The sequence below is a fragment of the Panthera onca genome, chromosome X (assembly GCF_046562875.1).
Source record: "Panthera onca isolate mPanOnc1 chromosome X, mPanOnc1 haplotype 2, whole genome shotgun sequence".
In the NCBI taxonomy this organism is placed as follows: domain Eukaryota; kingdom Metazoa; phylum Chordata; class Mammalia; order Carnivora; family Felidae; genus Panthera; species Panthera onca.
In genome coordinates, this window is record NC_138357.1 from 108,911,463 (window position 1) to 108,931,462 (window position 20,000).

The 20,000-nt window shown below is 39.2% G+C and overlaps 1 protein-coding gene across 1 annotated transcript in view; it reads right to left on the minus strand.

The window, feature by feature from the left end:
* Positions 1 to 20,000, minus strand: part of POLA1 (DNA polymerase alpha 1, catalytic subunit) — a 303,543-nt gene that overhangs the window by 74,248 nt on the left and 209,295 nt on the right. The window lies entirely within an intron of this gene.

Genomic DNA, 20,000 nt, shown 5'->3' on the forward strand with positions numbered 1-20,000 from the left:
TTTTAGAACCAGGTACTCTTACCCCTCCAGCCTGGCTTGAGATAAAGGAATTCACACTGACCAAAATAGCTTGAGATTTCCTGAGAACCATTTTTGAGGAAGATGGTTGCTTGTCCAAGCATATTATTTCAAGAATAGGACAGGACATATTTTCCCTTACATAAATACAGGGCAATGTTGAACCTGATTTGCTTTTTTGTTGGTGAATTATAATCTATACACCGAAAGCGCACAAATAATAAGTGTGCAGCTTGATGTACAAAGTGAACACATCTCTGTAATCAGCACCCATAATAAGAAACAGAACGTTACCAGCATCCCCTCCCAGCTACTTACCATCTTCCCCCACCAAGGGTAACAACAGATTTGCCTTAAAATTAAAAAAAAAAACAAACCAGTAACTTCATGTGCCCAGAATCATATAGTTTGCACTCTTTTTCTCTCTGGCTTTTTTTGCTCAACATTCTGCTTGCAAGATTCATCCACATTGTTGCACATAAAAGGAGTTTGTTCATTCTCATTGCCATAAAGTATTCCACTGAATGAATAGATCACAATCTGCTTATCTATTCTATGAATGATGGATATTTAGGTGGTTTCCAGTTTTTTGGCTATTAGGAATGGAGCTGCTGTGAATATTCTTGTACATGCCTTTGAGGCACATAAGTGTACATTTCTGTTGATTCTAACACCTACCAATGGAAATGCTGGATCATAGGGCATGAAAATTTGCAGCTTTAGTAGCAAATGCCAAACTGTTTCCAAAGGGGTTTTAGTATTGGTTTTCAACCGACTTTACTTTGAACTAGTTTGACAATACATGGGTTTTTATTTTATCTAAGATTTTCTTGTGGCAATATAACCAGTCTACTCTCTCTCTCCCTCATTTGTAGGGATAGGGTAGAAGTTAGCTAAAACTGCCTCTTTATCAACTCAAAAGTAAACGTAGCTTGCTTCTAAATTGAATCCCTTGAGGTATGAAGAGGTGGGCTCACAACCCTAGAGATTATCCATGGCAAAATCTTAACCTCAAGTTACCTTCCTAATACAACCTAGAAGATACAAGGCCTGCCCTTTCACATTAACTAGCATATACTCACAGAGGTCAAGCCCACTTGGTTTAAGCCTGAACAATATCAATCAGGAAGGAAAATGGACTGCCCTAATTCCCAAATTTACCCCAAAGTATTTTTGATGATTAAACATCATTCTTGTACTATGAACACAAATAAACCAGCACTGACTCTAACTGTAAAACAAAACAACAACGGGTGTATCAAACCCCATTACCTTGCAAAAGCTCAGGACAGAATTTACTCCAGGCATCATGGCATGAAGCAGATTCAGAACTCTAAACCCTGCTGGCACTCACAGGGACCATAAGATACAAGTCTAGAAATGAAAATTTGCCTCAGGACAGCCCTGGCTGAAAAATGCTTACTAGTACTCTCACCATCTACCAGAGAGAGCTCGAGCCATGGGGCTTACTCAAGAGTTCTCCTCAGGCCTCTCCAGGGGCAGCCTGGCCCCACACCTGCCCCACTCCTCACCATCGCCTGCTCTGGGCAGACAGGCCTTGTGCGCTGTCCTTCTGCGCAATGGCCCAGGTGATTCTGCCCCTTCGGGCAGGCCTGTCCTTCCAGCCCTGCCTCAAGAGGCACTCTGTTTCTACCTACCTCATCAGACCTCACAGTCATCCCAGGTTCTGGGGAGCCTGCCAAGCCTCCAGCATTTGGTTTGCTCACTTTGCACCTGATAAAGAGGCAGTCGCCTCTTCTCTGGGTGCCAATGCTTTACCACATCCCTCTGGCGCAGAGATCACACTCCAGGTAATCCTTACTGTTTCAATGACCCTCGCCCCTCCTAGGACGTGAGCTCCAGAGGGCAGGGTCTATGTGAACTTCCCTCTGCACTGTTGGTGCCCAGGCCAGAGCCGGGTGTATAGTTGGCCCTCAATGAATGTGGAAAGAAAGGATTCGCAGAATGTGTCTCCCACCTCTCAATGAGTCTCAACGTATTGCCTAATGATACAACACTAGTCCCTTGAAATGATTGTGAATGTTTCCCGTGTGTATCTCCCCATGGCAGACTGGCTGTGGGGTCAGACTGAATCGGGTTTGAAAGTCAGTTCTATCATGTAAAGGCTGGGGTGACTCTGGACACACTGCTTCACCTAGTCACACATCAATTTTTTCATTGGTAAAATGAGGCTAAAAAACCACTCAGGAATGGGCACACAGCACACAGGGCATATAGGACAGACCCTGTACTTTTCCCAACTAGTCTGTAAGGTTCCAGGGGGTCAGAATTTGTATATATTTGGAAAACCCAATGCCATGCTTGTGAGAGGTGCTCCAAAAAGTTCTATCCAAGGAATATGTTTAAACTCTGGAATACGAATGCCCCTTTTTTTACGAATGTGTTAAAAATGGCTATTTCTAGTGTTTTAGCAAAGATACGCTTTTAGAATTCCAGTACCCCTTACTTTCCATACACCTTTAAGGCTTATATAAATTATCAGTCTTAATTATGAAAAGACTGAAATAAGCTTTCTTGCTTCCCCTGCCTCTCAATTACATTAGATTTTCCCCCCATTTTATTTGCAATATCTGTATTAACTTAGCTATTTTGCAAATATGGAACAACAGAGAGGGAAAAATACTGGTTTGCCAATTCCACTGTACTTCTTTGCAAAGGAAATTATTTCCATAGGCTACAGAAATAACTTATTTGGATTACTTCAATTAGTTCTAATACAAAACATTGCCACCACTTCATTAATCAGCCGCTTGTGAGGGTTACTTTTCCAAGAAGTCTTTTTGGTAATTTGATTAGAAAGAATGGTAGTGCACATTATCATCTGATTCAGTATGTCCATCAAGTAGACAATTCACAGTGAGTTCTTGATAACGATGGGCTTAAAAAAACACACACAGCGATTTCTTCATTTCAGAATTCTAGTCCTATTTTTTTTTAATAAAGATGAAGTTATTTTTCAAAGTCTTTGGCAACACACGTTGCTGAATAAGCATCAGGAAATAGTTCCGGGCTTTAAGAAGCATTTCACTCTATCCGTCTCCCCACAGACAACCCCCCCAACGAATGATGCAGTAATTAAAACCTAATTATTATCTTCATTTTAAACAAAACCTAAAGTGAATACCAATTAATAACAACATACTAATGAGCATCTGCTGTGATGAAATTGAATATGAATGTGCTGCAAATTTCGGGTAATTTATTTTTTTTAGGGGAAGCGCCACTGGTCGCATTCTGCAGTAGAAGATTATATAGAATGTACACCATTTTCTATCCAGTCATTCTGCACATGGCAATTTCCATCTTGGGAGACAAGGCTGGCTTTAACACTGCAGATGTTGAAATACCCAAATATTGGCCGTGAGGTCTTCCCTGGGACTGAGGGCAATTCTGGGACTCTACCTTGAATTTACTGCCTTCCTTTTAAAAGTGTTCCTTTTGTTAAATGACATATTTCTAGGTGAATGCCATGCCTCCCCAAAACACTCAACTATCTATAATCATGTACTAATACCACAATGAAAAATTTAAAAATAAACTTCAAACCACGAGATAATAATACACAAATAAAGGTTTGTAAGGTACCCCGGATTACACTGGAACCTTAAGATGGCCTAGAAACATTCATTTATGTATAGGTAGGAGAAATCCTTGAAATGTGGGAGTATTAAAGTAGTCAACCGTGTTCAGATTAATGTCACTAATATCATCACATCAAGAAGCAACATGTGGAGACAGAATAAGGTTCTGTAGATTATGGTTCCAACCTGCTGATCTAGAAAATGACCGGATCTGTGTTTTTCAAATGTGTTCCATTTGTACACCCCCGAAGCTTCTCCAAATGTATGATTTCATTGATTAAAGTACATATTCATCGGAAGAAATTCAAAATAGGCACATTCACATATACTACATGCGAAATTTTAAGATATATAAGACCGCACCATATTAACTAGTATTGTCACTGAGAAATGAACAAACAAAAATGTTATAAAGTTAAAACAGACACATATATTGAAAAAAACATTATTCTGTTTTACAGATGGGGGTTCTTCATGAAATCTTATGTGGAAAAAAGGAAGGGTTTCCTGGATTAGGTAATTTCTAGGGTTTCTTTCTGGATCTAAACTAGAGTGAAAACTACAACTTGACCTGTTTTTTGTTTGTTTGTTTGTTTGTTTTAACAAAAGCCAGCACTGGTCCTTCTTCCCTGGCATAGCAACCCAAATATATCTACCTCGTTAAAATAGAAATTCTCTACCATTTCTCAGTTCACCCCACAAAAAATAGGCAAAATGTTTGGTTAGCTCTCTAGTATCTTAATAACTGGTTCCTGAGGGTCTGTGATGAGTAGTATCAACAGTTACTAAATAAATGTACATGGCTACTGTAAATAAATGGATTTAACATTCAGGATGAAAATTTGGCTTTGGAATTTGACCTAGATGTTAAGGTGAACTCTGAGTTAAGTGACATCTCAGAACAAGTTCTGCTTCACAAGGACAACTAGGACAAGAGTGCCATGGCCAACCCAAGCCACAGGATGTTAGCCAAAGTCGGCCTACCTTCACACTGCTAGTCCGCTGAACCGATCACAAAGACTACTGTTCATTCTTCAACAAAATGAACATCTATCTATCACATGCCAGGCACTGTTCTAGCTGCTGAGGCTACACCAGAGAAGGAGAGAAACTGTAAGATCGCAGGAGCTCACAGTCTGGTATGGGTGTGTCTTCTCTGACACTGTATTGCAGTCAAACGTGGACATTTCCATTCATCTACCCCCTCCTCATGACAACTGCCCTTTTTTTTTTTCCCCTTCTTTTAGAGAGGGAGACAGAGAGCCTGCAAGGAGGGGAGGAGGCAGAGGGTGAGAGAGAAAGAATCTTAAGAATCTTGCGACCCTGGGATCAAGACCTGAGCTAAAATGGAGTTGGGGACTTGGGGCACCTGGGTGGCTCAGTTGGTTGAGCGACCAACTTCAGCTTAACATCATGATCTCACAGTTCGTGAGTTTGAGCCCCGCATCGGGCTCTGTGCTGACAGCTCGGAGCCTGGAGACTGCTTCAGATTCTGTGTCTCCCTCTCTCTCTGTCCCTCTCCTGCTCACTGTCTCTCTCTCTTTCAAAAATAAAGATTAAAGAAATTTTTTTAAAAATGGAGTTGGGCACTCAAATGACAGAGCCACCCAGGCACCCCTCTGTAAATTTTTAGTGGCATGTTTACCTTCCATTTTCTAACAGAATTATTTGTGTTTTACTTCTGATGCTATACTGAGAGGCCTCTGACGATCACATTCATTTTTTTATGCATGTCCCTTGCACCTGTATAGTACGCTATGCTCTTCAAAGTATTTGATCCTTACAACAAGCTCTGTGAGGTAGGAGGAAATTAGAACTATTTGCCTTAATTTACAGAGCTCATTAAGGTGGAGTCATCTGTTCACAATCCCAGATCAGGTCAGTGAATGGGATACTTACGGTCAGTTTGATAATCTCTTAGAAAAACGGCTGTAGTGAAAAGTAGAATGATGGCTCATAGGTAGGATTGAGATGGCTACAGTTTTTTATTGCCAAACAACATCTCACATCTTGGCATGAAATGTAGGCTGGTGTACATCTTGGCTGGTATAGGATTAATTGAGGTAAAGATGTTAAGTCCATATATACATGCTATTTAAAATTGACAGACATTTCTTGAATGCTATGAGTGTGTTAAATCACACTCTACTGAAGGAGAGGCTTAATGAAAGTTAGCATAATGTATTAATATCCATTTGACACTTTCTAGTTTTGAGATCAATCTCCCTTGCATTATGCTTTCTCCCATGTTATCTTCAATAAATGAACTAGCTATTCTGATTATCTTCATTTTACAGATAAGAAGGCTGAGACTCAAAAAGGTTATGGACTTGGCCTATGTCATGCAGCTAGTAAGTGGAAGAGCCAGGACTTGATTCCAGGTTTTCAGTGTCCAAGCCCCTTGATCTTTTTAATATGCCACTTTTCATTCATACACTTGCCACTGTGTCATCCTCTGTGTTAATCAGTTCCTTTGTGGCTAGTTTTCAACCTCAAATACTTGCTTAGTGTACCGGAGCAGCAGTCCATGCATAGGCACCTGGCACCTCGCTCCCACGGCTAGGCTGCCACAATGCCACGTTTCAGGCACAGCCCATCATGAGTCAAAGTGGCCGAAGCACACAGCAAAAGCAAAGGGCACTGGCCTGGGGGCCGGAGGTAAAGGCATGCAAGGAGAAACTGCCCAAGACGAAGAAGATGCTTTTCAATGTGTATCGCTGTTGTTAACTAGGGACCCAATATTTAACTGTGTCGTTTTAATTGTATAATTTTTGTTCACCTTCACTCTACGTTGGACCTTTTAGAAATTATGTCTTTGATTGGAAAGATATAAAATGTGAGTTCTTAAAACTAAAGTTTATGTTCCACACGGACCTCCGTATGTTCACTTGAGATCATTTTCATCTGGACTTAGAAATTTCTATTAGAACATAAAGAAGCATTCTCCTTCTCTGTTTTACAAAGGAAAAAACTGAGGTGCCCAGAGACCACGTAACCTCTCCTCTCATTTGTAAACTGGGAGTAAAAACCACCTTAAGGTGCTATTATGTGATAATATGTGCAAAACAGAGTACAGTACCTGACATACAATAGGTCCTAGGTAACTGGTACTGAGTATAATAACTATTAGCTATAAACACTTGCCTCTGGGAAGTTCCCTGAAATAAACCAAACAGGCACTTGTAAGAATTTGCATTTTTCCTTTTTCCTTTTTAAATTTTGGTGTGCTTCATTCAAGAGCCAAGTCTAAACAATATACGCTCGTAATTCTAACTAAAAGTCATTGGTGAAATAAGCAAGTGATTTTAAAAACACGATGGGGTGGTAAGACTTCAGTACAATTACTGTAAAGAAGTAAAGACTTGACTCGATTACAATCTCTCCAACAATTAACAAGTTGAAATCGAACCAAGTATTTCCTCACTTTTAATCTCTTTGTGGTTAATATGCCAGTTCTGTTTAAAGTCCTGCAATCCCTTAGAGGACAGGATTATATCATTACCCCAGGACTCCCGAGCTTCCGGTACAGGGAGGATGAGACCAGCAGCAGAAATTTTTTACAAGAAGGGCACTAACTGAAACCAAGATATTTTAAACTACTAAATGTCAAAATATGAAATGAGGCCAATATAGTGTGGTTCTTAAGACCACAGACTCTGGAACCAGTCCAGATCCAAATCCTGGTTCTACCCTTGAGCAGATATGTGATCTTGGGCAAGGCATCTAAGCTGTCGGTCTATTTCCTCATCTGTAAAACAGGGATGACAACAGTGCCTCACAGAATTATAATGCACATTAAGAGCTTAAATAGAGAAAATGCTTACAACAGTGTCTGCAACAGTAAATAGTATATGTTTAGTTAAAATTTTTTTTTTGGTTACATTTGGCTACGACCAACCCTTAATGTACCTCTACAGTCTTTGTTTTGTTCTGGTCTTTATATGTCAGTCTGTAATGAGGTTATACACCTTACAGCCTATTAGAAGACAGATACTGTAGCTATGAAAATTGTTTTAAAGTGACCAATAGTTTCACATGATATTGTAGACTCACATACACAACAATAAATATCAACAGTGATGCTGACAAATACTTTAAAATGGTGTTTGTTTTTTGTTGGGGAAAGTCAGTTATCACTTTAAAACGTAGGGGCGCCTGGGTGGCTCAGTCGGTTGAGTACCTGACTCTTGATTTTAGCTCTGGTCATGATTCCAGGGTTATGGGAATGAGCCTCATGTGGGGCTCTGCGCTGTGCCTGGAGCCTGCTTAAGATTCACTCCTTTCCTCTCTCTCTCTCTCTCTCTCTCTCTCACCTTCTCCTCCTCTCTTCCCCTCTCCCTCTCCCCTGCTCACGTGCTCTAAAATAAAAAAAAAAAAACCTCATAAAAAAATAAAGTAAAATAAAAAGCGAAGAGGTAGATCTGGAGAGGCCTTTGCTGATGGCTCTAAATTTTTCCTTTTGGTGTAAGGTGTTACGTTAATGATAGAGGGTAAATGTACAAAACAGTGGTTAACTGTGTGGCTTCTAGAGTTGAACACACTGCCTTAAATCCTGGCTCTGACATTTACTGTAAGTGGAGTCCCTGGATGAGCCACTTAACTTCTCCAAGCCCCAGTTTCCCCATCTGTAAAATACCCATGAGAGTGCTGTGAGGACTAAACGGATAATGCTTATAAGGTGTTTGGCAAAAGTGTACTGTTCAGCATGTGATAACCATTCAGTATGCCTTGGCTATTACTGAAGTCCTTGCCTTGCTTCTAAGACACCTATCATCACATCCTAATGCTTCTGAAACAAAGATTTATTTTATAGCCGCTATCCTTGCTAACAAATTTCTTTTCCCCTGAAATGCTACCACTAAATCAGTAGTATTTACCTTATAATTGATGGCAGGACAGAAGAGAAGTACAGTAGGCATAAGCAGATTTAACATTTATGCCTTCCTTGTCTTCCTACTTCATTAGTTAAGAATGAGTTTTTGTTAGTATTCAGTTCTACTGGTCAAACTACCTTTGGTCATTATCTTATTCTAGCCAGCAAAGTCAATGGAAACAGATCCATGTATCTTAGACCCAACATGGCCACTAGGTGCTAAGATCACAGATTTCCTTTCCTAACCAGTCACCATCATAATACATGATAAGAAATAATTTACTTATTGAGAGATCATTTAGTGGATCTAATGGTTTGGACTTTCTATAGGAAATTTCAGGTAGCTATTAACGTGATTTAGTTACTGAAACCCATTACACAATGACTCATGGTAGATGTCTCGTGATTTTCCTGCACGATGTTTTGTACAATAAAACAATCAGTAACACCTCAATGTACATATACTTTTCAAATATCAATTAATTTTGGTAAACAATGAAATAAACCATAACAAAAGGGAGGGTATTAACACATATGCATGTGTAATTCACTAATTCCTTGTCTACGTTATTCCAATTTTCCAGAATGACACCAGCACTGCAAAAACAGAGCCAACAAAAATCTGATCTGGCTGTTCTTTGTCCTTTCTTTTCAGAGTGCATTATAAAAATCACAGTATTAGACACTTATTTAATTAGAAATGAAGCTTGCTTGTAACCAAGACCTGGTCTTTCCTATGGAAAACTTACCTAGAATGCCTTCTACGTTCAATAGGAAACCACACCATTCTACAGAGAAGTGTTAAACAAAAAAACTGGCTAATATACTTTTCCTGGAATGAAACACATAGCTATGAATGTGTTTTCTCTCAACTGCTTTCACCTAAAATGAAGGAAACAGCAATTTCCTATAACTTTTTCTTAAAAAGCTTTGAGACTAGGGGGCACCTGGGTGGCTCAGTCGGTTAAGCCTCCGACTTTGACTCAGGTTGTGATCTCACGGTCCATGGGTTCGAGCCCTGCGTCGGGCTCTGTGCTGACAGCCTGGAGGCTGCTTTGGATTCTATGTGTGTGTGTCTCTCTCTCTCTCTCAAAAAAAAATAAACATTAAACAAAGTTTTTAAAGAAATTATATTTGAAAAAAAATCAGAAAAACAGAAACAAAAAACCTGCCCAGGCTCTATACATCTAGGTTGTAAAGCGTGGGAAGCCCTTTGATAATATATCCTACTAATGCTTTCCCTCCCCTTAAAAAAAAATTGTCCTCAGTTTCCTGAGACAGGCTTCATTCCAGCTTCAACAGATTTAAGATCCCATTCCTCAGTTCGTTTTTCCATCTCACCTTTCATGCTCTATCATTCTCTACCTGGGGTTTGAACAGAAAAGTTAGAGGATCAACAATGAAGCATTCCCTAGTTCCGAAGCCTACATAATGCTTGCATTTTATTTGATTCTCTGGCAGGTTACATTGACAAGAAAAAGTGTATTGTTTTTTTTCTGCATTCCTCTCGGCTCTAATTGTTCTGTAATTCTCAATGACTATAACAGAAGTGCCTCTATCTGAGCTCCAGCAGGTCTGTTTCTCTCAAATCATTTGTTACCACCCACCTATCTCACTTGAGTCACTGCCACCTTGAATGCACACACTGCGGTGCTCAATTAATCGGATGCAGATAATCCACATCCTTATTCTTCCCCTTTCCTGCCTTAGACCACTTCACTTCTCAGCAGTTTTTCAACCAGCGAAGTGAGAAAAAGTAATACACCTTCTTGTAATTTGGTACTGGAATATAGTAGGTATTTAATAAACACTGTGCCCATAGTGAGTAAATAAGGCATAAAATCAGTCAAATGTTTCTGTTAGCAACATTCTAAAAGTTTAGAGGGATGGGAAGTGGAGATGATTGGTGATGAATTCAAGTTCTCATTATCTGTGAATTTTATCTGTCCAGGTGAGTGGTTTTCAAACAGTTTCTTAGTAATGGAACCTATTTTTACAGATAAACTTTAATACAGCAACCTCATAAATAAAGTAGATAAAAGTGGAAATACTCCAGAGATATCTTTGGATAAGGTCTGCAGTCCCACCCATAGAATTCAGCTTCAAACACTTTTTAATGCTAATAAAATCCCACGAGGCATATCCACAGTGTAGGAGCTAGAACCCTATGCTCTCCAAACAGAAACAAAAAGAGCAAAGTGGTACATTATCAGCTGAAGATGAAGATGTAAATTTGCTAAGCCTAATATGAAATGGCATACAATCACAACCATTATAACAGAGAAGGAAAGAAAACATCGTTGTTGGAAAACTGCTCCCCCTTAGAGCTAGCACAAGTGGGCAGAAGCTGGTGGAGGCAACTTGGGCTTGCTGTCATGCACAGGCCTGTAGGGGGTCTCACCTGCCAATAGGCTCCCACCTTAAACCATTTCACCTTGCTCAGCCACACTGTTTTAACAGTTGTGAATGTAAAATAACCGTAACCATGAATTTTAAACCAGGAGAACAAAAGGAATATGATTGAAACTAATTTACATTTCCAATTACTATTACAAAAATTTAGAAACTGTTTTTTCGTGTGGTCTGTTTGTTTTTAAATAATCACCTTTAACCAACAGGAAGGTACATGTTTGAAAGAGATTCCAGAATGCTGGCTATGGTAAGATGAAGACAAAACATATCAGAACTGAAATTTTCTTGTTCTCTATGATGTTATGTCTGCCCCCTGCCCAATAAAGAATGGAAACTATAGGCAAACACATGTCTATATTGCATAAAAAAACACAGAGATTCCTGAACTCTCCTGACCTTTGTGAAAAAACCACATTGCTCCAATATCCAGAGTCTCCTATTCAAAACATTGTCATGTTTTAAAGGCTTTACATTCTTTTAAAAAAATATTTATTTTGAGAGAAGGAGAGAGACAAAGAGACAGAGAGAGACAGAGAGAGAGCTGGGGAGGGGAAGAGAAAGAGGGAAGAGAGAATCCCAAGCAGGCTCTGTGCTGACAGCGGGGCTTGATCTCACGAACTGCAAGATGATGACCTGAGTCGAAATCAGGAGTTGGATGCTTAACCGACTGAGCCACCCAGGTGCCCCTCAAGGCTTTACATTCTTAACTAATACATTAGAACTTGCATGAGTGGCCTAACACTCTGATGCCCAAATCTATTCCACCCATTTCTTAGGCTAAGGCTAGGAAAGACCTTTCTTTGTGTTGACTCTAGCGATGAGAACATTAATGGGTCATACTTGGATATTTCCAAGTGTAGATTCCTTGACAAGTAGCTTAGCAGGGGCTCCCAATGACATAACTGTTTAGGTGTGCCTGGTTTTCAGCCTGGCAGCTTTGGAACTCAACTCATGGTGACATCAATGCTGGACACTTAATACATGTAACTTCTTTTATGTATAAAAGGAATCCTTTTATTTTAGAAGGTCCTTCAAGCAGAGTTACATCTTTTTATCACCATGCCAAAAAATTTTGATCTGCTTCAATTTTTACTTTTAACATTATCACCAAGGGGTGCCTGGGTGGCTTAGCTGGTTGAGCGTCGGACTCCACGCTGCTAATGCAGAGCCTGCTTGGGATTCTATTCTCTCCCTCTCCCCCCACCCGCTCGCTCTCAAAATAAATAACTTAAAAAAAAAAACCCTATCACAACAGAATTGATTTGGGAGAGGAATGCAGTTCTCTGACTTTTAACACATGTTAACACTCATTACAATCACGATATCTGACACTTCCATTACCCCCAAAACTCCCTCCTGCTGCCCCTTAGTACTCACACCACTCTCTAATCCATGACAACCACTGATCAGTTCTCAATCATTACAATCCTATCTTTCCAGGAATGCCCTAGAAAGGGGTTTATGCAGCTTGTAGTCTTGTGAGTCTGGCATTTTTCAGTCAGCACAATGCCTTTAAGATCCATCAAGATGTGGGGTGTATCAGTAGTCCATTCCTTTTCACTGCTGAGTAATACTCCATGGTATCAAAGTACCACACTTTATTCATTTATCTACTTAAGTATATTTGGGTTGTTTCCAGTCTTTGGCTATCATCAATTATGCTTATAAACATTTATGTACAGTTTTTTTTTTTTATGAGCATGTGTTCTCATTTCTCTAGGGTGAATACCCAGGAGGACTGCTAGGTCATATGGTTTAAATATGTATTTATCTTTATAGGAAACTGCCAAACTGTTTCCAGACTGGGGGCACCATTGAACTTTCTCACCGGCAACAGATAAAAGCTCCTGTTGCTCCACATCCGCACCAGCGTCTGGTACCGTGTTTTATATTTCAGCCGCTCAAACAGGTGTAGGGTGGTATCCTGTCATGGTTTCAATTTGCAGCTCCCTGATGCTAGTGTTGGTGAACAACTTTTCCCATGTGTATCTGTCATCCTTATATCCTCTTTAGTGAAGCATCCGTTCATTTTTATTTATTTTTAAATTGGACTGTCTGCTTCTTTTTGCTATAGAATTGGGAGAGTTCTTTGTATATACCGGATACAGGTCGTTTTGTGGATATGTGATTTGTGTATTTTGTCCAACTTAGTGTCTTGTCATTGTTTTTTCTTAAGAGTATCTTTTACAGGGGCTCCTGGGTGGCTCGGTCGGTGAAGCGTCCAACTCTTGATTTTTGGCTCAGATCATGACCTTGTTGTTAGTGGGATCGAGCCCCATATTGGGCTCTGCACTGACAGCACAGAGCCTGCTTGGGATTCTCTGTCCCTCATTCACGCTTTCTCTCTCTCTCTCAAGGTAAATAAGTAAACTTAAAAAAAGAATATCTTTTGTAAAGCAAAGGTTTTTATTTTGATACAGTCCAGATGAATTTTTAAAATTTCATGGATCATGAATTTCATGGATCATTTAGAACTGATACATTTTCAGCTAATTTTTGTATAACGTAACAGATTTAAGTCAAAGTTCGTTTTTTCTGCATATGGTCAAAGTTAATTTTGTTTTTATATATTTTTTTAAGGTTTATTTATTGAGAGGCAGAGACAGAGCATGAGATGGGAAGAGGACAGAGAGAGAGGGGGAGTCACAGATTCTGAGGCAGGCTCCAGGGTCCGAGCTGTCAGCACAGAGCCTGACGTGGGGCTCGAACCCATGAACCACGAGATCATGACCTGAGCCGAAGTCGGCCACCTAACCGACTGAGCCATCCAGGCGCCCCATCAAAGTTAATTTAACATCACTTGTTGAGAGAACTATGTATTCTCTCTTAAACTGTCTATGTATCTTTGTCAAAAAGCCAACAGTAACACTTGTGTGAATCTATTCTATTCTCTTCCATTGGACTAGGTGCCTCTCCTTTTGCCAATACCATACTTCCTAGATTATTTTACTTATATTATTACAAGTTTTCAAATGAGTCCTCCAATTTTATTCTTTTTAATTATGAATTCAATTAACAGATACAGGAGTGTTGAGGTTATCCATTTCATACATGTACACACACACACACACACACACACAGAGACAGAGAGAGAGAGACTGTGAGTTAGTGAGGGAGAGTGGCAGCAGGAGGGAAGGAGCGGGGAGGGAGAGGGGAGGGAGAGGGGAGGGAGAGGGGAGGGAGAGGGGAGGGAGAGGGGAGGGAGAGAGAGAACAAATATCTTAAGCAGGCTCCATGCTCAGTGCAGAGCCTGACACAGGGCTTGATTCCATGACCCTGGGATCATGACCTGAGCCACAATCAAGAGTTGGATGCTCAATCGACTGAGCCATCCAGGCACCCTCCATTTCACCTTAGATGGATTTCTATAGTTTATGACTTGTGAGGAACTGGTCCACTATCTCTAAGCTATCAAATATGGATAGTTTCCCCTTGTTATGCTTTTAGAATCTGTGGTCTGATCTTCACTATTTCCTTCCTTCTGCTTGCTGTGGGTTCATTTTCTCTTCTTTAGGCAGAAACTCAGACTGATGAGACCCTTCTTGTTCCGTAACAGAAACACCTAATGCTATCAATTTCCCTCTAAGCACTGCTTTAGCTGCATCATCCTACTTTGTTAGGTTTTCTACTTTCTCCTTTAAATAGTCACCTGATTGTAATTATTATGATTAGTTAATACTTACCTGCCAAATTAACTAGCCTATTTTACCAACTAGGTGAATATACAATGCCTTGATACTCACTATTTGAGTATTGTATGGATTTTGTGTGTGTCTATGATGAATAAATAATGGTGTCAGCATTCAAATACCGGTAAGTGGCCTATTTTGTATGATAGTACACATTGCAGTATATATTATTTCAATCACTGTTTGATATGTTTCATTTTCACTCAGTTCAAAATATTTTCTAGTTTTACTTAAGACCCTCTCTGACCCATGCATTATTTAGAAATTTGTTGTTGAATTTCCAAGTACTTGCAGATTCTCCTGTTATCGTTCTCTTATTGACTTCTGGTTTAATTCCATTATGGTTAGAGAACTTACTTTGTATGATTTTAAATCTGTTAAATTACGGTTCCTTTTATGATCCAGAATATTGTCTATTTTGCCAAAGGTTCCATGTGCACTTGAAAAGAATGTGGATTGAGCTATTGTTGGGGGGAGCGTTCTATAAAATATCAATTAGATCCAGTCGGTTGTCAGTTCCTCTATATCCTTGCTGATTTTCTGTCCAATATTTCTATCAATTACTGGGAAAGGAGTGTTAGAGTTGCCAAGTATAATTATGGATTGTCTGTCTCTCCTTTCAGCTCTGCCAGCTGTTGCTTCAGGTATTCTGAAGCACTGTTGTTAGGTGCGTACACATTTGGGATTATCTCTTCTTAGTGAATTAGCTCTTTTATCATTATGTAAAGTTCCTCTTTATCCCTAGTAATTTTCTTTGCTCTGATGTCTAATTTTCTGCTATTAATATAGCCACTCTAAATTTCTTTTGATTATTGTTTGAGTGGTATATCTTTTGCCATTTTTCTACTTTTAATCTACCTATATTTGAAGTGAGTTTCTTGAAGATACTTTATAGAGTTGCATCATTTAAAATATCCGTTGTGATTACTTTGTCTTTTAATTGGTGTATACACATTTAACGTAGTTATTAGTATGTTTAGACTCAGGTTTACATTTTATTATTTGTTTTCTGTCTGTTCCCTCTGTTTTTCCTTCTTCCCCATTTTTCTCCCCTCTTTTGGGGAATTGGAACATGTTTTTTAATTTGAGAGAAAGAGAGGGAAAGAGCACAAGTAGGGGAGGGGGCAGAAGGAGAGAAAGAGAAAATCTTAAGCAAGCACCACACCCGGCAATGCAGGGCTCAATCCCATGACCCTGCTATCATTACCTGAGCTGAAATCAAGAGTCAGACACACAACCAACTGAGCCACCCAGGCACCCATGAACAATTTTTATTAATAAATTAATTGTATTTTTGATAATTCTTTGTATAGTTCATAGTTAAGGATAACAATATACTTAAAATCAAAATTTTATCACATTAAATGGAGTGTACAAATCCATATAGGTCTCTTTTCTTTCTTCTTTTCATGTTGCAGTTGTCTTACATATTACACCTACATACAATGAAAACTTTATCAGATGATGGTATCAATATATTTCGTAAACTCAAGAGGAGAAAGAAAGTCTATTATACTTACATTTCTTTTGTTCTTCGTTCACTCTTCACGTTCCAAGTTTCTTTCTGGTATCATTTCCCTTCTGTCTGAATAAGTTCCTTCACCAATTATTTCAGAGCAGGTCTGCTGGCAATGAATTCTCTTAGTTTTCTCTCATCTAAAAGTGTCTTTGTTTTATCTTTATTATAAAGACTTTCTTTTTTGCTAGATATAAAAATTCGAGTTAAATCTTTTCTTTGAGTACTTGAGAAACACGATTGCACTTCCTCTGGTCTCCATGGTTTCTGATGAGAAATGTATCATCATTTGAATAATTTTCCCTTAGAATAAATCATTTTTCTCTGGCTACTTTTAAGATTTTTAAATTCATTTTTTGTTTCCAAAAGTTTGATTATAATGTGTCTGGGAGTGATTTCTTTGGGTTTATTCTGTTTGGCTTCACTCAGCTTTTTAAAAATCGATTAGTTTATGTCTTCTGCCAAACATGGGAAGTTTTCACATTCTTTCTTTTTTGTTTGTTTCAAGTTTTGATTTAAATTCCAATTAGTTAACGTATAATGAAATATTAGTTTCAGGAGAATTCAGTAATTATCACTTACATGCAACACCCAGTGCTCATGACAACAATCACGTGATTTCTTCCAATATTTTTTTCAGTCTGGTTCTCCTCCTCTTTTTTGCAACTCTAGTGACATAAAAGTTAGACTTTCTGTTACTGTCTCACAGGTCCCTGAAGCTCTGTTCTCTCCAACCTCCCAGAGTCTTTTTCTCTCTCTTCTTCAGATGGGGTCATTTCTATTGATCTCTCTTCCAGTTCATGGACTCCACTGTCACCTCCATTCTGCCAGTGAGCTCACCCAGTCAGGTTTTTATTTTGGTTACTGAATTTTCCAGTTCTAATATATTTCTTTGGCTCTTCTTTATACCTCTTTTTTTTCAGGGACTTCATATTTTTCCATTTATCTCAAAAGTGTTCACCATTGCTCACCGGAACACTATATCACCTGCTTTAAAGTCTTTGTCATACGATTCTACCCTAAGTATTATCTCAGTGTTAACATCGTTTGATTGCTTTTTCTTCCCAATGTGAGTTTAGATTTCCCTGGTTCTTGTTTTACCAAGTAATTCTGAACTGTATCCTGGACATTTTGAATAGTATGTTATGAATCTATTGGTCTTGTTTACATCGTATGGGGAATTTTGATGTTTTTGTTTTAGCAGGCAAATGACTTCATTAGGTTTAGGATGAGTCCACTTTCTGTAGGCTGTGGCTCTGGTATCAGTTTAGTTTTCAAAAATGTTGCAGTGCTTTTTGCATCTGTCCGATGTGTGCACCATCCAGTAGTCAATCTGGGTCCGAGGTGGTGGTCTTTTACCTCAGTTCTCAAAGTCTTTGGTAGGCTCTTTGGCTCAGATCCTTTCCTTCCAGGCTGGGGGATGAGCACAGGTGCTCATGAACAACTTCATGGGGTTACATTCCCTGAGGTTGTCTCTGTCTGTGATCTCCCCTGGTGCCTTCCAGATCCCTACAACTTTCTCGTTTCCAGTCTTCCAGTCAGGAAGCTGGGTCTTTACTTACTCAATTACTTATGAAAGACAGAGAGAGACAGAGAGAGAGCACGCACGCTTTTCCCTTCCTTATAGTTTTGGCTCCTGGTGATTGCAATCGTAGCTTGTTGCCACCCTAAGATCACTTTTAGGCTGGGCATAAGGAAATGAAGAGAAAGAAACAGAAAAAACCTGAAGGATTTCCACATTCTTTCTGGGTGTTAGGAGTTCCCTTTATTTCTCCAATCCATGTCCACAACTTTAAGATCTAGATCAAAATTTAAATCTAAGAAATCTTACCTTACTAACTCTATTTCACCCTATCTCTTCAGCAATGATGTATCAGATCCATAATATATTGTTACCTTTTTTTAAGAAATTCTGTTTTGCCTCAAATGTCTGTGCTTGGTGACTCATATTGAAGCTGTAAAAGGACAGAACTCATGGCTTCAAAACCCTTTTTACTTCCCATATCCCAAACAAGCATTCTGAAGATAGGATATTCAATATTTAATAAGTTTAACTATCTGCTTGACAGATGTACTGATCAGTTTTTGTAAAAATAAGAATATCTTTGGACATTATGAGGATGAGGAGAGAACAATAAAGCAGGGGAAAAGTAAGGTGCCAGTTAATCATCAATATAAAATAAGGTACAGTTGCTTCCCTTCAAGGTTTATTTTGAAAATTAAAATTTATGCCAATGCCACTAGTCTATCAGAGAATCATTTGAACACATGGCGAGGCAAATTTTAGGTCCGCTTCTGCAGATCTTGTCTATGAGAAAGGTTAGGTGAATGCAGAAAACTACACCCGGTTGAACCTAGCCACACAGGAATAACACACACACACACACACACACACACACACACACACACACACACTCTCTCTCTCTCTCTCTCTCTCTCACTGATCAGCTACTTCACTTCACTGAGTGTGTTATGAGCTACACTCACCCTCATCTGCTGTTTCTTACAACTTTCCTTCCAATCTCAAATAATCTTCCTTCTATCGCTTCACCATGATTCCCAAGCTGCAACCCTTATGATGTTCACTTCTGCAAGCCAACTTCACGCCCTTTTCAAGGTAAAGTGCCGTAATTATTGTAGCACTTATGTACTTCTTAGCTATTTAAAATGTGTAAAATTATGCCACTGTTTTCTTTAGGTTCCTATATTCCTGTTTATGTCACTGATGAAGTTATTGTGTGTTGTGCCCCAACCTGTATGTTTTTCCCATAAAGTGTTTAGTTGTTACTGTGTCATTTTACATAGCTTTGTTGATTTTTTAGAAACATATATAGTGTTATAGGAGAATTGAATGTAAATTGAGGAGGAGAAGGAAGGCTGGTGGAAGGACAAGGTAGTAAGGATAAAAACAACGAAGAGGTATAGAGCACACTCCCAATACCTTCTTAATTCCAAGATTTGCCCAACAACATCTTCTGTGACCTGTAACCATTAGAAAAGAGGAACACAGCCTGACTCCACTAAAGTGGGCTTCTGGCAGCCAATCAAACCGTAGATTAGTTTGCTCTAGAGATTCGACTTCAACTTATTGGTTCAAAGTAGAAGCAACAAAGCTTCCTAAAACTGGTCTTCCTAATGTCAGAAACAGACTGGGTAGGAAAAGGTACCAAATTTTCCAGCTTTGAAGCAGAGACACAAAGAAGAGACCCAAAAGAACGTGTTCCGCCTCATCTCTACTTATTTCTATCCTAACTGATCTTTCTAGCCCTAGCTTACATCTCACCTTTGCTATGCAATCATCTCTCATCTTTCCCTTCTCTAACCACTTATGTACATGTTTATACTAAAAATTAGTATGGCAGTTGTTAATTACTTCCTGCCACCCCTTCAACACACCTGCATATGGATGAACACACACCCATTCAAGACAATGGCTCATTCCAGCTGTGATTCTCCTTTCAGGGATCTCTGCCTCTGTGTGTGCGTGTGTGTGTGTGTGTGCGCGTGCGTGCGTGCGTGTGTGTTGTCTCTAGTCCAGAAATTTTCCCTCACCAGCCAGAATGTGGGCTTCAAGTTGAACACAAGTCATTTCCCCCCACCAAAAGCGTATTAAGAGTAAGGACAGCGCTATGCCAGGTGGGGTCCACAAAATCTTTTGTGTCTTTGTATGGCAAGCAGTCAACCATGAAGTCTGTGTTTAGGAACAACCTGTTATATGGATAAGGAGTCTATGCAATTTTTTTTTTTTTTACCATGAAAATTACTTATTCTTAGGTGAGTAATTAAATGTATTAGAATTCAATTTAGAATCGGTACAGTGCAGGAAGGAATGTCTCTGCCACTCATTCTATATAGTAACATGGGGAAAAAAAGACCTGAGTAACAAATCC